Source organism: Bradysia coprophila (genome assembly GCF_014529535.1).
Source record: "Bradysia coprophila strain Holo2 chromosome X unlocalized genomic scaffold, BU_Bcop_v1 contig_173, whole genome shotgun sequence".
Lineage (NCBI taxonomy): Eukaryota > Metazoa > Arthropoda > Insecta > Diptera > Sciaridae > Bradysia > Bradysia coprophila.
The window spans coordinates 1,797,743-1,817,369 of NW_023503302.1; the positions used below are offsets into that span (position 1 = coordinate 1,797,743).

Consider the following 19,627-nt stretch of genomic DNA (forward strand, 5'->3'; position numbering starts at 1 on the left):
ATATAGCACAAATATTTAAATAATGGAATTCTGTAGAACTTTGTTGACGAAAATTTCAATAATTTAATGATGGCAAACTGTTATCGACTGCAACGACAAAAAAGCGATAACCTCCGGTTAATGTGGTCTTATATGGGTAACTCCAGGGTTAGTTGCGTTACAAATTTCATCATTTCTGAGGCATAAAGTGAGCTGTGTTGGCTATGTTTTGCGGTAACAAATCCGTCTATAAATTTTCTAATACTAAGGAGACCCAGTGCTTTCATGCCAAAAGTATTGGAATTTTTAGCCTGCGAAGTGTGACTTGTGTGATCGAAGAGGTCGGCGGTTAGTTGCGTTACACGTTTGTGACTTTTCGAAATATTTTCACCAAATGTAAACTGATTTCTGTAAACTTTTTTTTTCCTGAAAGCTATGGTCAAGACGCGCAGTTTAAGCCCAATATGAGGTTGGTAGCCCTAAATTTGTGGGAGATGTGTCTATAAAAGTGATATTTTTCAGTTTGAGAACCCGATGTTATGGGAATGTTAAATTAATCTCAAGGCCACAAATAAGAAATGTTTTCAATGTGGAAAGCCTTGCCATATTTAACTTTTTTACTATTTTTACTGTTTCTACGGTACTTTTTTGTGAAGAGTGGTCGTACATGTTTAGATCTGTGTTCAGTCTTAAACAGTTTGGCAGCTGATATGCACATGATTATCGATGATAAAGGTGCACTGATGAGTTGTATAACAACGAAATCAGCTGTATTGTTATTATTTAAAATATTGAAGTGCGTGAAATAGAGCAAAGTGTAAATTGTGGGGCAAATTTATTCAATTTTTCGTGTTTTTTAATAAAGTTTTGTCTGCTTACTTTCTACTCTTGCGATAAATTCGCTTTCAATTCAAAGTTTTTAGTAGCCATTAAATATGGCAAGGCTTTCGACATTGAAAACATTTCTTATTTGTGGCCTTGAGATTAATTTAACATTCCCATAACATCGGGTTCTCAAATTTTGTAAATTTAGGTCAATTTAACATCGAACTATTCCATCTTAGTTCAATTGAAAGATATTTTTCAGTGGTCATTAATAACCATAAATATTTCTTTTTTTCGAAATGGTTGCCCCACAGTAAATGTTGCTTTGGCTCAAAACCGTTTAAAAAAATGGTTTCAAAATTTTTCGAGATAACTTCGACAAGTCAAAATTCGAGGATGACACTTTTCCCCATTGCGAAGTTGATTTTATCTACTTCACTCACCCAACTAACCTGATCGAGCCAAAGTTATTTTTCTCTTGAAGTCATATACTGTAGCTTTCGAATGACATTGATCTTCAGTTTCTATATGAAAAAATGTAATTTCGTGTCATTTGGTGCAATTGTGGCGTTCGTTTCTACAGAAAACATTTGAGATTTATTGAGAATATCTTGGAAAGTCGAACACAAAAAGCACTTTTCGGTCATATCTGCCCGAGACGTTATGCCAATGACCTCATATTGGTTTCAAACTACGCGTCTTGTCAATAGCTTTCAGCAAAAAAAAAAGTTTAACGAAATTGGTTCAGATATCGTGAAATAAACTATAATTTTCAAAACTTTTCTAAAAACAAGCATAAAATTTTATGGTGGTATCTCGTCGAGATTTTCGACCACCGACCTAATATGTGGCTTAAACGACGCGTCTGGTCAATTAGCTTTCAAGGAAAAAAAAAGTTTACTGAAATCGGTTTTCATTTGGTGAAAATATTTCAAAAATTCTCAAATTAGCTGGAGTTACCCATATATAGTGAAAAATATGTTCAAAAGAATGAAGTAAACGATTTTGCATCAAACTTTGAACAAAGTTAGTATCCAGCATCAGTGATTTTGTTGGGTAAAACGCCTGCATGTCTTTGAAAAGTTTAATTTACTTGAAGAAGGTCAAGCAAACTGTAGCTTTTCAGCGTGTTATCGCTCTGAGCAATTTTGATTTGGACACATATCTACGCACCAACATAAGATTTTATCATCTTATCAACAAATTTGCAATTGGTAAAAAATCTCAATTTTTCAATACATGAAACACTTCCTTGCATAAATACCACCCCACTTGCAAAGTGGGACCGTTTTATATAAACAGTATCTGTGCAAAATGAATTGTATTTTATGCCGACAAAGGAAAATATAAAATTTTGCGATTCTCCTAAATAAACATCACAAGTTTATGCGAATTAAATAACCAATTAAAGTTCGCTTTTCATCAATTGTTAAACGTTTTGCGAAGAAAGTATACATCATATACTTCTCTATAAAACATATTTACTGTCACCATAAATGAAAAAATATTTTTTCAAAAATATTGCAAATAAATGTTTTTAGTTGTAAAATGAAAATTCTCTCGTTAAATAAACTTCAGTCCATTAAAGTAGGAGAACTTTATGTATTTATACTTTACTGACTGTGTTTTCTTTCTTCGTCTTTTTTTTCTTTTACTTTTTTTATATTTTATTTCATTTTTTCCTCAAAGACACACATTGTACAAACGGTTGCACAATAAATTCTTTATTAAACCTTTCATTACACTCTGAATGGACGAGTTGTATTTTTGTGTATGGTTGGGTTATTTAAACGTTCTAAGTTTGTACCATCATCCTACACCATATTTTATTATAATGATAGATATAACTAATATAATATTGCGGCTGCTAATATTCTTTTTACATTTTATTTTTCGCGTAACATAAAATGAGCATGTGCAATGATTGGATCCCATTTATACGTTCGTATAAACTCACGATACTTAATTTATAATATAAATCAGGCTATTTATGGATTTTATTTCGTCTTTTTAGTTTGTTTGTTATTCTTTTCATTACGATTCAGTTTTGTTGTTAAAATGATATTAATAAAAGCACCCTTTGTATGCGCATGCAATCTTCTCAAATGAAATTTAATTCAATTTACTAAGTATATATACCGCGCGATGAACACAATTTTTTTTTATATATCAAAAACTAATGTCGACGAGTGTACGCAGAGAACAACACTCAGCATCAGAGAATATAGAAAATATTATATGGGAGTTTGAGGTACTTTGATTTAATTCAATTTAAAATGAATAATAATGAAATTTGATATTTTCTATTCATTTTAATAATAATAAATTACATTTGAAGCATACCAGATTGTTATACGGATTCAGATTACTTGTATTTTTTCACTTGATTTTTTTCTTTCTTCATATATCGTCAGAAGAGTGGGTCTCCGAGCGTTTATAATCGTATAACATTGGATGTCATGTCGGTTATGTGTTTCAGATCTATCTTGAAGTGCATCGTCGATAGTGAAATGGTAAACAAACAAAGCAGGCATGTCATTATATATATATTTCTTGTATTGGAAGTTGAAATAAAATATTATTATTTGGCTTGTATGTTTGTTTGTTCGAGGAGAAAAAAAAAATCTCTCTTCTGTAACATTAGTTTATTGTTCGAGGTGTTGTTTGAGTAGGCTTGAATTACCAGTGTGTAAATTTATTTTGAAGGTTCATTTGTAACATTTGTGTTATGGAAAAAGTGTCATAATACATATGTTTTGACCCAGGTTTTGACTTTTATTGAGTGATGAATGAATAAATTTTCAGTTTTCGAAAATTATTTTGTTTTACTGATTCTTATCGCAAGAACACTAACATTTCGTTGAATGAAGAAAGAGAAAAAAATTATTATAATTTACACGTTGAGACAATCAGTCATTGCATCATTTAACTCGTATTTTTTTTTAAATTACTCGCCATATACGTCGTGTATTTCTTTATAAAATATAATTTCTGTAACATTATTTACAAGCCATTCACATTTTATTATGTTCTCTGCATCAGAATCAGATTAATCAAATGTGGTTAAACAATGGATAGGCGGAGCATAAATCATTTTATTTTCGATATTAAGTGAATCATATTCACTTTATCGCCAGATATGTTGGTAATTAATATCCTTAAAAATGATATTATAACCTTGGAACGTTGATAAAAACATGGCTTATTCCATGCCATTTTATTTATCGATTAACAGTGATGAACAATAACGAACAAGAAACGTCGCTAGACGGTTTTTGTTTTGTTATTATAAAGAATGAAGCACGTTGGTGAGACTAACAATCTTATTGGAGATAAATTCGTCGCACTTTCTTTGTTAAATGAAAAAAAAAAACGGTTTCCCTACGCAGTATGTGTTGAGAAAATAGCTACTTCGTCTCCTGAGTCCTTCGCCGATAAATTTGTTGAAAAAAGTGGAAAACAAAACAGGTGATGATAAAAAAAACATCTCAAGAAGCAAATTTTCTACTTTTCTTTCTTAGCCTATTGAGAAAAAAGTGAAGAGTAAACGATGAACGAACACTACAATAGTTATAATAATCCTTGACAATCAGGGCAAAAATTTAATAAAGACAAGTTTTGTATCGATGTTAATGTTTGCAGTACAAAAGGCTAAATTTCAACAAAGTGAAATTAAATCTAATGATGGCAAGAAGTGACTGAGACCAGCACTGAAAGCGAATAATAATGAACATTGGATAAACTTATCTACAGTAAACTTTTTATGTGCTTAACGTTCTGCAATTTTATACGTTCCACATCGCTTTTTATGCTTTCAACAGTAGCTACGGAGGATGAGTCGTTGCACTAGCTCGTACGCGTGGAATTAATACTCTTATGTGAAACATGTGGAACCAATAGAACGAATGAAATAAACAGAACCGACGAGAGTTTCAACTGCTCTCAACCAGGAATTTATTATTGCAAAAAATTACTTAATTCGAACACAAGGGAAAAAATATTGAAAAGTCCAGTTTTCATGTGAATGTTGAGGTGAAGCCCAATCTATGTTGTCTCATCTTTAACCTAGTTTTGTAATAAGGCACTTTCGACCATAGGGAACTATACTCAAAAGCAAATAAAAAAGTTGGAATGATGAATTGATATTGTTTATATATTGTTGTAGCAATGATGAAGGGCGAACCCAATAGTTAAATATTGTAAGAAAAAATCGAGGGTACTTCGAACAACAATTTCCACCATTTTTGCATCCCATCTCCTCTTTAAATGTGTATGTCATTACTACATAACCACAATAACTATTTTCCTAACATGTGCGTCGTCGAGGTTGACTGCACATTGTATGCTCGAAATTCCAGTTAACGCACCAGGAACAAGAATTTATGTTCGAAAGTGGCTTCTTCATTTTTACAAACCAAACGACACTTTTTCGTACTAGCGCACAATATAATGTATGCGACAAATCCTTTTGTGCCACCGAGAATTGAAATACGACTCTTTTCAGCACTCATTTTAGTGTTGTAAAGTGACTTATTTCAGCACCCGTTTGATGGGATATTTCAACACTCAAAGCAGTGTTGTTATGGAATTTGTATGAGTTATTACAACATTCGTTTTAGAAAATGCAAAGCAATGTGATCGATCAAATTTGAAGAGTGATTGTTTACCATGAAAATTATGATTTTTTGGGCATTTGTCTATTTCAATTCTCGGTTGGCACAAAGCATGATGTGTTACACGTATTGTAATGATAATTGTAACACAACATACTATTACGACACTACTTCCATTGCACTGCTGTACATACAAATTATTATTTTAACTAAAGCAATTCTTCTAAATCTCATTGTTCGAGCGGTCGGAACAAAATAGCAAAAACAAAACTACGAAAAATACGGAAAACACCTTCCCCACATAAATGTGTCAAACCAAGGGGAAAATGTAATAATATGAAGTCACCAATAAAATCCAATGGCAATAATCATCAAGACTTAAACGAGACGTACACACATGTCTTCTTAACGTAAGCCTTCTTATCGTAGATGGAATTATACTAGCAGCTAACTGTCCGAATTCAAAAAGCGTCGCAACGAATCTATTGATAACGACTACTTCAATAGTCGATAAAGCCAAATATCAAAGTTTTATATAACATGTATATGTTGGGAAAAAAAACAGACGATACTTCGAGTCGAACAGCGATCCTCATTTTACCGAATTATACAAGCAGCCAATATGAAAACCATGGTTACATACCTGCAATGAAAAAGGAAAGGAACTTAATATTATTCACATAATTAGCAACTTTTAATTATATATTTTGAGTTTATCTTAAAATAGTAACTTTTTACGTGTAAAATATAGGGAGCAAAATTTGCTTTCATAAGCCAGGCATAAAGGATCTACCTGCTAACCATTTGCACCACTTCATATTAAACACCCAGATATTCAAATATAAGATTGTATAAAATAGTTTCCCGCACTGTTATGCATTACTTTGAAACAAATTATGGATTTGCATATAAATATTTCGCCCATGTACACTGTACACCTAATTGTATATGCATGCAATGTGCATAGCATCAGAGAGAAACCAAAATCTGCCAGCAAAACACACACCTAACACCTCTGCAGTTGTGCAGGATGCAATCTAAGATTATTTTGTTTAGTTTTAATTATTTTTAGTTTAAACTTTGTTTCTGATGCCGCTGGTGTTTTCACAATTTTCGTTTCTGATTTTGTGTACATATCACATCCGAAATGCTTGCTTACATCGAATGGTTTTTGAATGTTTTTGCGTTGGAAATTATAAGCAAAAATTGCACTTCGCTGTTATGATGAAATGGGCAGATGCAAAGAGTTTTTCCTGTTGCGTGTGCTCAAGATATTATAATGTGTACGGTATTATGGATATACACACGCGTGTGCACCACAACATTTATTTTAGGATTTTTGATCTTAAAAACCTGTATTATGATATGATGATTTATTGCTTAGATAAATTTTATTTGTTGGTTTACAATCCCGAAATTGGTTTCAAAGTCATTTTTGTCAAGATGGGATTTTCTACTCATATCCGGGCAGATATATATTACGTTTTGCCTACTAAAGTTCTGAAATATTTAAGAAAATGACCGTGGTATTTTATTGCGACATGTTGCAATGTGACGTACGTGACAAACGAGAGAACAGGCGGCCGATAACAGGGAAACCACGAAATTATGTTTTCTCATTGACAGCCATCGTGTATTTCACACCTTTCGGGATTGGATCAAAGGATACTGAGGCATTGCTATTATATGCGCGCCACGTTCGAGGGCATATCTGAAACAAAGAATACGCAGAAGAAAGGGGAAACCTATAGGCTGTTATGAGTTATATTTATTGCAACGATAACGATCATTTTAAGAATAGCGCAGATGTACCAAAGCAAACAAACATCAAATTTATACGATGAATATACTCCCATATGAGATCTTTCCGTTATTTCATGTCTCTAGTCAGTATATTTTCGTACATTGAGCCGAACGCTTCAAATGCTAAAAGAAGAACGAAAAAAAGGAAGCCAAGGCTTATGGTAAATGTTATTTGTGTTCTTTGATTTTAATTGATTTACAGGTTCAATGATCCCTCCGGACTTTATTTTCGTCATGATGATTACGTGCATTTATTTAAATAATTTATATTCAAATTAATTGATTAATGTCGTTACAGAGCATATAAAAAAATACATGGCAAAACGAACAAGAGCCAAAAAAAAATGTTCATATATTGAGTATTATAATTGCAAATTGAACCGAATTATTATTAAATTATCAAATTTAAATTTTTATCGGTGCAACAGTGAAACTGAATTTTACAAACAACACCAACATGGAAAAAAAAGTGGAACAAAATATTTAATTCAAATTTTCGGATCAATCATCCATAATTGTATAATATATAACGCTAATTACTGTTTCATCAGCGAAATAATTGTAGCAACTTGCAGTTCGCACATTTGCAATTACTGTGTAATAAGTGGATATCGGTTTATGCACACGTAAAATAATACGAAACCAAACAGTAGCTAAACAAGCTAAATGCACTTTCATTAACATTTTAATTACGTGTTTATTGTATGAAACAAAACGAAAAAAAAAAGTTTTTGTTATATTACATACAGACACAGCCATATCGCAACAACGCACCTGTACCTCATGTACAATATTTTCAATGTTTTTCAGGACAAACAAACTAAAAATAATTGCATATAATTGCGCCCCATTTTTTATGTAAAAGAAATTATGGGTTTTGACTCGTATTTTCGTTTTGTCGATTAAATTTTTATGTAAATTCCCAGTTTCAATTCATTATCTAATAAGTGCCATGACGGAAATTTATTGATCAATTTTGAATGCAACATGTGCATCTACATCTACATTTTCGAGTTTCTCCTCCATCACAAAGTCATATCAAAAGTTTAATGTCTATATCCTCTTAATATCCTGTTCCGATGTTGCAAACGTACGGATAATCGCATAAGTCCCATACTTCATATTTATGAATAATACAATAACTTTGACCGTTTAATGTTTCCTTTTTGGAGAGGTTAAGAAGAAACTGGTACAACCATTCCGGAGTCATATTTTTCATTATTACCGAGTCCTTGTGCACGCAATATTGTAAAGAAAGATTTCGACAAAACTAAAACATAAATTTAAGCGAAGTCAATGCTCTCTCCATTGGTGAAGTGGATAATATTTTTCATTTTATTTGTTTTTGATTCAATCTCAACATTTATCATAATCAACAACTTAGCAACGCGCATTATTATACCGACCAATACGGTAAAAAAGAATTTAATATTTTCTTTCAAAATCACATTTAATTCAGTGAAATAGGGTACGAACAAAAATGTTGCTTTTACGGCGAAACAGGAACGGAAGAATTTAGAGTTGAAACCTTTGAAATAAAATGGTAGATCAATCGTGACCTGTACCCGAACAGTTGAAAAGCATAAATTGGAAAACGAAAAGATTTTTCTTCATTCAATTTACTCTAACAAAGCGAATCCTTACGATGTTACACGAAAATAATGCAAAAATGTAAATTACAAAGAATAAATGCAGTTTGCACCGAAATGAATGTAACAATGTAATGAATGGATGAATTTGCAGGGCATGTAAGCATTGTATGCAACACATAAGAAAATGTTTCATTGGCAAAATGAATTGCTGGTATATCCTTTGATGTATTAATGACAATTTATTCCGTCTATGTGATCGATTGAAAAATATTGAAAGACTACATTGCAGGGCTTATTGTTGGGAATTTCAATTCTGAAATTCTGAAAAAATTCCGAAAAATCTTTCAGAATTTTATCGGCATTTTTGGAACTTTTTTCAGAATTTTTGAATTTTTCAGAATTGAAATTTCCGATAATAAGCCCTGCTAAAGTAAGGCAAAGTATTATAAGCATCCAATCTGTTACTCCTCTTGCTTAAGACAAATAACCTCCATACAATACAAAAACCACTCTCTCTGCTCTACCCGAAGATAAAGTGTTGTTTGGCTGTACAGTGAATATTTAGTTTGTGTTTCACTACCTATTAGTTTTAGCATACGTAGAAAAAACCTAAAACTGTCAGGAAAACCTTCAAAGTTTGAAGAAAATTCCGCAAACTTGAACACTTTTTTGTAACTATTATTTATCAGCCCTCACTATTTCCCGGAACCCGCAACTCGGAACGGTCATAAAGAAACTTTGCATAGCAACTCACCAGAAGTTCCAACATTTTATGAAATAGTATGTCGAAACAATTAAAGAAAAAGAAAACAATCGCTCCCCTCCACTATAATTGTCATACCTTTGTGCAAAGTTAATTTTCGAATTACAATTCTATTACTGTTGATAAATTTCAATGAAAACAAATGCATGAATTTTCACGAAATTGCAGACACCGATAAATTCAGAGAAACTTTAGTAACACACATTCAACATAAAACATATTCCCTAAACTAATTTCCTGTAAATAATAAATTTCACTTCCAAGAATTTAAGCCATTCAAACCACCTATACAACATTTACCAATACCACACGAAAATTTTCGGGTAAATTTACCTATGAACACCATTAAAACAAAACTTTATTATCCAACATATTAATGCACCACAACCAAATAATTCTAAACCACATAACATTAACGAAGAAACTCCATTTGAATATGTCTTAATTCAATATTTAGCCGAGCCGAATGTGCATGTTATGAATTCCACAAGAATTTTACGCTTTCGTTACCGTTTCCATATATAATATGCATCCGAATCCAAGCTTTTGCATTTCTTTTGTTAAAAGGTAAACTTGGAACAATGAACAAAACTGTGGTAAAAGGACGAAGTGGCAACCATTCATATTTTTTTCATAAGAAAACTCAACAATTCTACACGACACTAAAAATAATGTAATACCTGCCGTGTCAAGGCTCCACATATTAAATAATTCTTGTCAAACTTTACATCAGTATTAATTTCACAATGGTATGGCTTCAGTTTGTTCCATTGCTGAAAAAAGCCTATTGTACGGATACGAATCAGGACATATACAAATTATAACGCTTTGAGTGTAGTTTTTTTCTTTCTTCTGTAGACATGTTTTTCCGGTTTCCTTTAAGTCAAACCTATAACACAGAAAAAAAAAACTCATCCTTCATACAGCAATAAAAAAGAGTTATAATGAAAGTTTTTTATGGTGTTGCTGTTGGTATACACTTTCTGAAATGAAAAGCTAAAAATTTTTCTTTGAACCAGCATTTTGTTCGTGCCGTTATTTTCAAAAGTAATGTTCAAAGGACTGTTTTAAACTATTACCGGTCTTTGTTCATTTCAAATTAACACTGATGGCGCATATAGAGTATAGCAGCCACATCGTACTAGTGCTTAGAGAAAGAAAGAATTCCAAAAGTTAATTTTAGTAATGTGTCCCAATTGTGGCATGATGTCGTTTCTGTAAAGACTATGAAATCATCATCGTCATCATCATTTTCTGAGAGTAAAATTCTACAAGACAATGGATGATTGTTGTTCGGAGACAGGTCAGCAAATATACCGACTTTGAGCTCATCGAAACTTTTCTATTCCATCTCACAGGCAATTTGACTTAATTGTTTTAATATCTGGTGAACCATTTTCAATTTACCCGTGGCGGAACAGTATGACATTGGTTTTAATAACTATGGTGTGGACTGATTACACATATGACAGGCCTAGTAGTAGGGCTGTCATGAATAACGTTCTGCCACCTAAAATAATAGAAAACAGAAACCATTCTTCTTCAGTCTATGACCCATCTAACATATGGACTCCCCAGATTGAGTCAATGGAAATATGTAGACTAAAAAACCATATATGTTTGTAGCTCGTTGAAAATGGCGAAAATGTTTCGATGTACAGCTTATGCACGTAGAGTTACGCTCGAGTCGATAGATGGCAAGAACTTTTCCGAAAACTTTAAATTAACAATTTTGGTTTCTGTAACGACGCTTATCGTCAATTGCATGCTAGTTATCATCATTTTGTTATCATCGCCACTGATAATAGAATGGTATCATCGACAGATTTTTCCTCGCACCTTCTCCTGTGATTTCACAACAACTACGTAATCAATGGATGATGAAATAAAATAATCTAATTGTGAGCGTGAACGTGAGCGTCGCTAACGTTGTTCAGTCTTGTTTAATAGTATCTCGTCATCCGTACGTATGTCTTCCACACAACATCATGTTTTACAGGTTGCACCTGGTGAACAACCATGCAACGTATTTTCATTAGAACATAAAATCATCTCCCAAGAATGAAACCAAGGAAACGCTTTTAACTCTTAAAGTACTGTTGTGAATTGTAATTGGAGCCGAATAAACGGACCATGTTGAATCAATTCGGTGAGTTATGCATATACATATTCAACGTACGGTATTCAAACCTATACACACACATCGAACATGAACAATAAACATAAGAACATGTTAAAAAAAAGGGACATTCAGAAAATAATATGCGAAAAGATTGAAGTTTGGCATGTTAAAGACGATAAAGAAAAAAAAACTTTAATAGGGTACTCATGGGATACGCCTATCTATATGAGTCCCTTGATATTCATTCAGATATTGAGTTCCTTTACAATATGGTCTAAGGATATGTTTTTTTGTGTTTGTTATATCAAAAAAAAAAAAAAAAAAATCTGCTTTGTTACATAGACGCACGTTTGAAAAGGTGCGTAGTATGAATTCATCGAATAGTGTACTGTTCAAATCCTTCCAAATAAAATCGCTCGAGCTGAAAGAAAGATTTTTGCGCATCATTCGTATGTAGATATGCAGATTAAAAATTATGGAAGAGGTTGAACGCGAGTAAAGCTGTGTTGGAGATGGTAAAATTCTTACGGTCGGTTGTCTTTCTAAATTTAAAGCGATGTCAATCAATTTGAAATTATTTTTACTCCATTCATTAGCTAAAGGAACGAATATTCTTTCCTTTGATCATTGCAGGCGCGACGACAAAATATAAATCAAAATCCTCATTCTTTTTTATACGGTTGTTTCACTTACACAAGCATTTGTATAGCTATTTCATCCGTATAAACCGAATAAGCTGTTTTGTTTGTATGTGTGGATCAGCTGAAAAACAGCTGAAGCAAACTCATGTCTAAATTTAATTGACTCCACTGTATATGTTGAAACTTATGAAGTAGAAGATTTTACGTGTTACGGCATGTTTGATTTTCATTTACATTGCCTAATCACGTAAAGCATTGTACTTACGAGGTTCCAAGTTGTTATTTGTCAAGTGGGGAATACAGCCCTCCCCTTCGGGGAGGTGTAACACCCCACTTATCAAATACACAACTTGGAACCTCGGAAGTAATATACTTTTACATATACTGTATTTGATGAAGTTGCAAAATTCGGTGCACTCCGAATTCATACAGATTATATAGGGCACTTAGGGCAAAAGAGTTCTTGTCTCTAATAAAAAAATTCTTCTACTAATGTGGCACTATGATACGAACAAAGAATCGGTACAGACTAATAAAACAACTGATATTTCTCTTCTTGAAAGAAGTTCCGACTCGTTTAGATTATTAAGTCAGTAGTATGGTGCAAAATGCTTGCGGAAGAAATTCTTTACTCTTTTAGTTTGTAATAGAAGTTGCGGAGCATTTTTTTGCATTTTTAATAACATTTCGATGTAATTAATTATTATGGTTTAATTAAAAAATAAAACAAAACAGGGAATACGAATTTAAAGTTTTGACCTGCCAACATTTCACATACTTCCACTTCAATTTCCAAATAAATTGGTTGTTCAAATAGTTTCAAATATATCCATGTTTCGTAAAGCATCGTCCACACATAAATGCAAATTAAAGGGCACATGAGAATGATGGACGTACAGATAAACATGGAGGTGAAGTGGGGCGAACGAAACAAGTTTAAAAAAAACTTTACAAGAGAGTAGAGTGGTAATGGTGATGGTAATACCCGAACAAAAGGATTTCGTATATAATTAATGTCATTGGGATGAACAAAAGCATGGCAGTATGGAACGTGCATTTTATGTTGAGTGGATCCAAAATTGTGACTGTCGCTGGATATCTACATGAAATGCTGAAAATATTTAATAGTATAGCATCTTAATTACAGGAATTGTAAATAACACAGTGTCGTTTTACCTTGGCAAAACAAAGTTGTTTACAAGTACAATGATTTGTCGTCTATGACGGCAAAATAATAACTTTCCTATAGTTAGGCTATTTCGTAAGGGACATGATAGAAACATGTTGTAGAAGATGAGAGCTGGTGAAAGTTTTTTCGGCTAACCGAAAAATTGCAGCTTTTTGAACAAATATTCACCCAAAGCTATGTCAAGCCGCCGGAAATATTTGTTTGTCTAAACGATGCCGCTCAACTTTTTTTCGGCGGCTCCACACTCTGCCTATGAGTGAATATCAAGAGGGTATTAATCTAAAGGATTATCTTTCCCCTGCATGAGTACTGAACTAGGGTAGATCGATGGTATATTTTCGTTTCGGATTAATTTTGAGTGCCGCACAGCTGCATGCCCGACTTAAGCGGTATTGTGAACTTTAAATAGAGCTGCTGCTAATTATCTAACTAAGTGAAAACTAGATGCACTTTTCGTCAACACTTCAATGACACCATCATGTAGTGGCAATAAAATTATACTTTGCCCGAAATATTAAATATCAATGCAGCCGGTGGATATAATTTTTGGAATCAGTGTACTAAAATTTTAAAAGTTTTCAATTCTAAGGAAATTGGAAATTTCGGTGAATTATTTGATGTTAGATTTAATTATCTCACACTATTTTCCACACCAAACGTTAACAATGGGGAAGATCGATTCCACTCAATACAATGATAAAAAGGACATCCGCTTCTTCCCTAAAATTACTGATCAGATTTTGATTTTCTTATCTTTGTTGACTCAATTACATTAGATATTTCTGCACTTCATACATTCAATTCTTCCCTTCCGATATACGGTCTCATTATTACATTTTTTCCCAACCCTTATAACCGGTTAAATGGAACTTTTTAGAAATAAAAATCCATCTAATATAACCATCGAAACAAATTGCATAGAAAGTGGTGCTAATAATCCTGAAAAGAACGAAAGAGGAGAGAAAAAAAATTGTAAAAAGGAAAGGAAAATTTATTTTTTATTAGGGTAAAATTGCAACACATTTCCATATGGGATTTTATTCAGCATCTGAAGAAAATGGCAAGATATAGAAACCCGTTGAGAACATCTGAAATGTATGTACATTTTCGTTTCTATTCGCCTTTATATTATTCATGTTCACATCCGAGACAGCAGCAGAATCAGATATCTACGTAAAATGTATTATTATAATTTTGATTTTTTTTAAAGTCACTATCATCATTGAACAAGATGGTCGTGGAAAATAATAATCCCTTGCCGAATTTCAATTTATTTAAATGACTAGGAACTGGAACACGTAATGGTTGCATATCATATTATTTCCCTCTTTTTTTTTTTACATGTACGTATTATTGTAGGTGGAGTACATTTGAATTGTACAAATTTTTTTGTTATTTTGATACTTTAAAATTGGTCGTAGAATGAAGTGTGAAAAGTGAAGTATTGATTTTATCACATGAAAATACATTTCGGATTATCTATATTTGTGTATGTGTGCATGCATCGACTTTGGAACTGCATACTTATCTCGAGATGGTCTTCTTCTTTTTCTATATGTCTGTGAAGTTTTCTGGTATAAGACTTATTGATCTCGGATAAAATTATAGAAAGACGAAGAAGGAGTTACAATGTTTAGCTTGAAGCAGTTGATTCTCATAAAAATCTTCCACCGCAACATTCAACTCAAGGCTACAACATAACAATTTAATGGCAAACAAGAAAGAATAAAATCTTTTCCACATCCTCTTTATTCTTTATTATTATACCTAATAGCCACATAAAATTCATAAAATTGAATAAATACGAAGGACTTTTTCTTGCAAACAATAAAAAAAATAGAAATCCAATTTAACTTTCGTAATTAAAACAATATAGCCCCGGATAAACAAATATTAATTTTCCTTCTTTATCTTCTAAATAATAATTTTATCCACTCATTGCATTTGCGGAATTGTTTTCTTTATTTATAATCGCTATCGTACAGAAATTGAAATAAAATTTCAAATGAAATGTTCTGATGAAGCTTATTACTGTGTTTGTTTTCGCATAAAATGTATAGACCATACTCTATTAAATTACATTTTAAAAACTTACTCCTTTTCATGATTGTGTTTTATTATAGTTTGATTCTTTCTTTCTTTTCGTTTATCCCACATCATCAGAGCATAACGAGCAATATTTGCACAGATTCTCGCACAGAATCGATCTAGTTATGTAATTTACCTGATGCAACAGATAGACGTGGTGCGAGCGAATTCGTAATAGAGGAGTGCGTCGACCACGCGTATACCGCTGCTAATAAAATTGGATAAAGTAAAATTTTGGTCGACAAAAAAAGAATCAGCAGACTGATTTCTTGTTTTTGAATGAGTTAAATTTCGATTAAAAACAGTTTAGAATAATCTATTAATCTTGTATGCCGGAAACTAAACTGTTTACCGGAGATTCGTCATGGATCCACCCGAGATTCGTCGGAAATTGCCCCGAAATTCATGAGAGAATCATCGGCTATTCACCAGAGAATCGTTGGTGATTCACCGGAGAATCTTAGACGAAAGAATCATCGGTGACGATTAAACGGCTATTTACCAGAGCTTCCGCTACTTAATAACCGTTATACAATTTTTGACGTTGACAGTAAGAAAATTCATTATAATGAGCGTTTCGGTAATCACAGTTTCTCATAAAATGGATCTTAATCAGAGAAAGTTGTGATCTATCATCTATCCTCTAACGCTTCATTGATTGCCAACAAAAAAACGTTAACATCCTGCTCAGAAATAACAAACTAGTTCTTCATCAGTTAAATGAAAAATGTAATCGCTCCAGATGGATCTCACTTTTCTGCCAGTGTATCTAGGTGTAGCCACTTTAAAGCATTTTGTATAAATTTGTTTATCAAACCCGAAACATAAGTACCGCAAACCAAGGAAAAAAATCATTCATAAAGTGTAATAATATCACATCTTTCAGTGCTTGAAAACACAAAGCGGTAGAATTTAAATTGAAAAATTGCAAACTTTCAGTTTAAACAAACAGAAGAAATGAATATGCAACGGGGGAAAAAATAAGATGATAAGCAAATTAAAAATATATTTTCTTGTTGTAATTTAATGCAACAATGGAATGGTTTTTATTTCCGTTATACTTGAAAGCCTGAGTTCGTGCGGAAAGATTCGTGACGCAGGGATAAACTTAAGTTAACGATATTGCATGGTCATAGTGATTATACCCCGTTGTTATAATATACCGTAACCGTACGATATGCTTCTTGCACCAGTCTTTCGAGCTAAAATTTGATTATGTTATAGAAAGTCGGAAAAGACTTGCTTGGAAAAACATTATGAAAATAAGTCTAATATAACGCTATGGATGTCATCTAAGGATGCTTATTTTCACAGACGACGATATTTTTCGCAATATTAATAAATTTAAATAAACCTAATGGCTGCCTAGGTGCACTGCACTGAATCATCATTCACTCTTGATTCCTATATACATCCTATTTACACTTTGAAGCGATTAGATTTTTTCAATTTGAAATCATTGTTATGCAAGCGTTATGCATTTATTTGTCAGTTTTTTTTCTTATATAACCACTTGGATAATTCTTACTGAATGCGATGTGTTACACGAATGAAATGAATTCCTATCGCGTAAAATATAAACTGACTCTAGCTACATTTGCAAAGCGAATGTATTGCCAGGTTTTCAAAAACAAACAGCAACAGTAAACAAAATCGAAGTCACGTTCGATTACATTTATCCACAATCCTTCATAGCAGCCATTACATAATTATTGAAATTCAAGCTACAGGTTCACTTATTTACAATCAAATGAATGTTTACAGACCGAGCACATCTTTTTTTTTCTTCTTCATCCTCTATATCGTTCGTCCCAACAAAAGATAATATGCCAAAGATTTTTCTTCGAATACCAGGTATTATATTGTTCAAGTAAATATTTTATATGAAAACCGAAACTACATCAATCTAAAATATCACATATAGTGGCATAGAAACTTCCCACATTGTCGAGAAAACTTTCTCTCCGATGTTTTGCAGCCGTAGGGCTAAATATATATAAAAATCCAGCAACGTTTTCTAAAAACAACATTTTTACCGAAACGACCCTGAGTATGTTATTCTTCAATTCCTAACAAAACAAAGTCACTACGTGTTGTGTTGGGAGTTGATCGATGAGTTTGCTTATTGCAAACAACTTGTGCTGTATGAGTTATAAAAAATTCAATAAGTTCGAGGCAAATTGATTGTATTTGAGGATAGGGTATATGTGTAGAAAGTTTAATTAAAATTAATTAAATTAAATGAAAACTTTACGGCAAAGTTGATCACTTTTAATGTCTTCAAATTAAAAAAATTATTTTTAAACTGTGATTAATCACGTTGATGTGTATACTTGTCTAAAATACCCTTTTGACCATGGGAAAAGCATTGGTATGTGTACACAATCATCAATATGTATTCATGCAGTTGTTGGGATCGGAATAGAGAGGATATTAGAGAAGCATAAGTCAACTGTAAACACATTGTTGTAGAATGGGAAATATGTTATTTTCGATATTAGAAGTTGTTTATTGGAAAACTTTCTACAATTCAATTTTTTAAACCAAATGATCTGGGCATGGTCTTTTAGCATATATGCTTCACAGAGAAAACTCTTGTTCATTCAGAGATTTTGGTGAGATTTGAACTAGCTCGACGTGGGTCCACTGGATAATTGACTGAATTTTCGTAAAATTGTGAAAAAATGGGAAAATTTAAGAAAGTGTTTTCCCAAAAATAATCCCTGATCATCATCATTTAGGACTTTTTGAGTCTTCACCAGTTATTACAAATTTCGTTATTTTATCACAATTCAGATATTTTACAATACATTTAGTTTACTAACGTTTCAGCACTTCTGTGTATAAATGCATTGTGCCATTTATAAATGCTAAACTTTATAAAAAGTTCACTTTTAAAAACGGAAACTGTTTTTAAGTATGAGTAGCACTGTAATTTATCAACCACTTGATTGTTAAAAAAATGAATCTGAGTCACGAAAAAAACTGATGTGAATCTGTTCCCTTTCCACATTATTTTCTTGGAATGCCAAAGGACCGCCTTTGTCTAGCTTTATAGATTTCCTTCAACTTTTGGCTTGAATTTCAGTAACTTTTTAAATTTCCTTTGAAGGAGTTTTGATTTTTTTAGGGTTGTTTGTGTGTAGAAACTAGTAAATTTTACTTATTATTCAAGGTAAAAATTGAGTTACAGTAATCAAATTTAGGTTAGAAACTCTTATTCTCTTTACTTACATACCACAGTTTCTCAATCCACATAAAAAACTTCGTACTTCATACATGTTACGCACATTCATAGTGATACTGCCGTCTCGCGCGCATAAGTGTATATGTAATCAATCGAGCTATGTTTCAATGTGATTTCATATGGATTGTATTGGATTGTATTTGTGGATTGAATAGCGTTGAAAACAGAAACAAATTTCTAACGTAAGTTCATCGGGTGTACTAAAATCTGTTTCGATTTTATTTCTATTGCGCAAGGCGTAAAGTATGGAAGTTAGAGAGTGGCTTCAAAGGGAAAGTTATAGAGTCAAGCCGCTACTGTTACGTGAAAATAACTCTCGACACAGCTTATTCCTGGAAAAGTATTTCAAGTAGCTCTACATCACAAACTTTATTTTCTCCTTTCGTACAATTGCTAAAAGTTTCCTATGTGCAGAATGAGCACCAGCTGATTATCACCAGCTGGTGTACAAACAAAAACACTTTGTATTGTAAACAATTCAAAGACAACCTACACACAGTGCATTTCTACGTAAACGTCATCTATGCGCGGACATAATACGTATGAATGAAGTAAACACATTGTTAAGAATGTGTTTTGATTGTTTATCATACAATAAGTGTGTGTAGTAGATTCAGCTGGTGATATTCAGCTAGTGCTCATTCTGCACATGGGAAACTTTTAACAATTGTAAGTTCTTTTTTTAGTACGCTATTGTAATTTCTGTAGCACTTGCTTCTTGGGTTAATATTACGGCAATAGGTATACGTTTTGCACGAGAAGGAA

General features: G+C 32.6%; 1 protein-coding gene and 1 long non-coding RNA gene across 6 annotated transcripts in view; one reads left to right on the plus strand and one right to left on the minus strand.

The window, feature by feature from the left end:
- LOC119068081 (teneurin-a) overlaps positions 1-19,627 on the minus strand; it is a 289,470-nt gene that overhangs the window by 161,360 nt on the left and 108,483 nt on the right. The window lies entirely within an intron of this gene.
- On the plus strand, positions 996-19,073 carry LOC119068088. Its single transcript, XR_005086090.1, has 3 exons — positions 996-1,012; positions 18,803-18,912; positions 18,960-19,073. It is a non-coding gene; the product is annotated as an uncharacterized LOC119068088 (long non-coding RNA).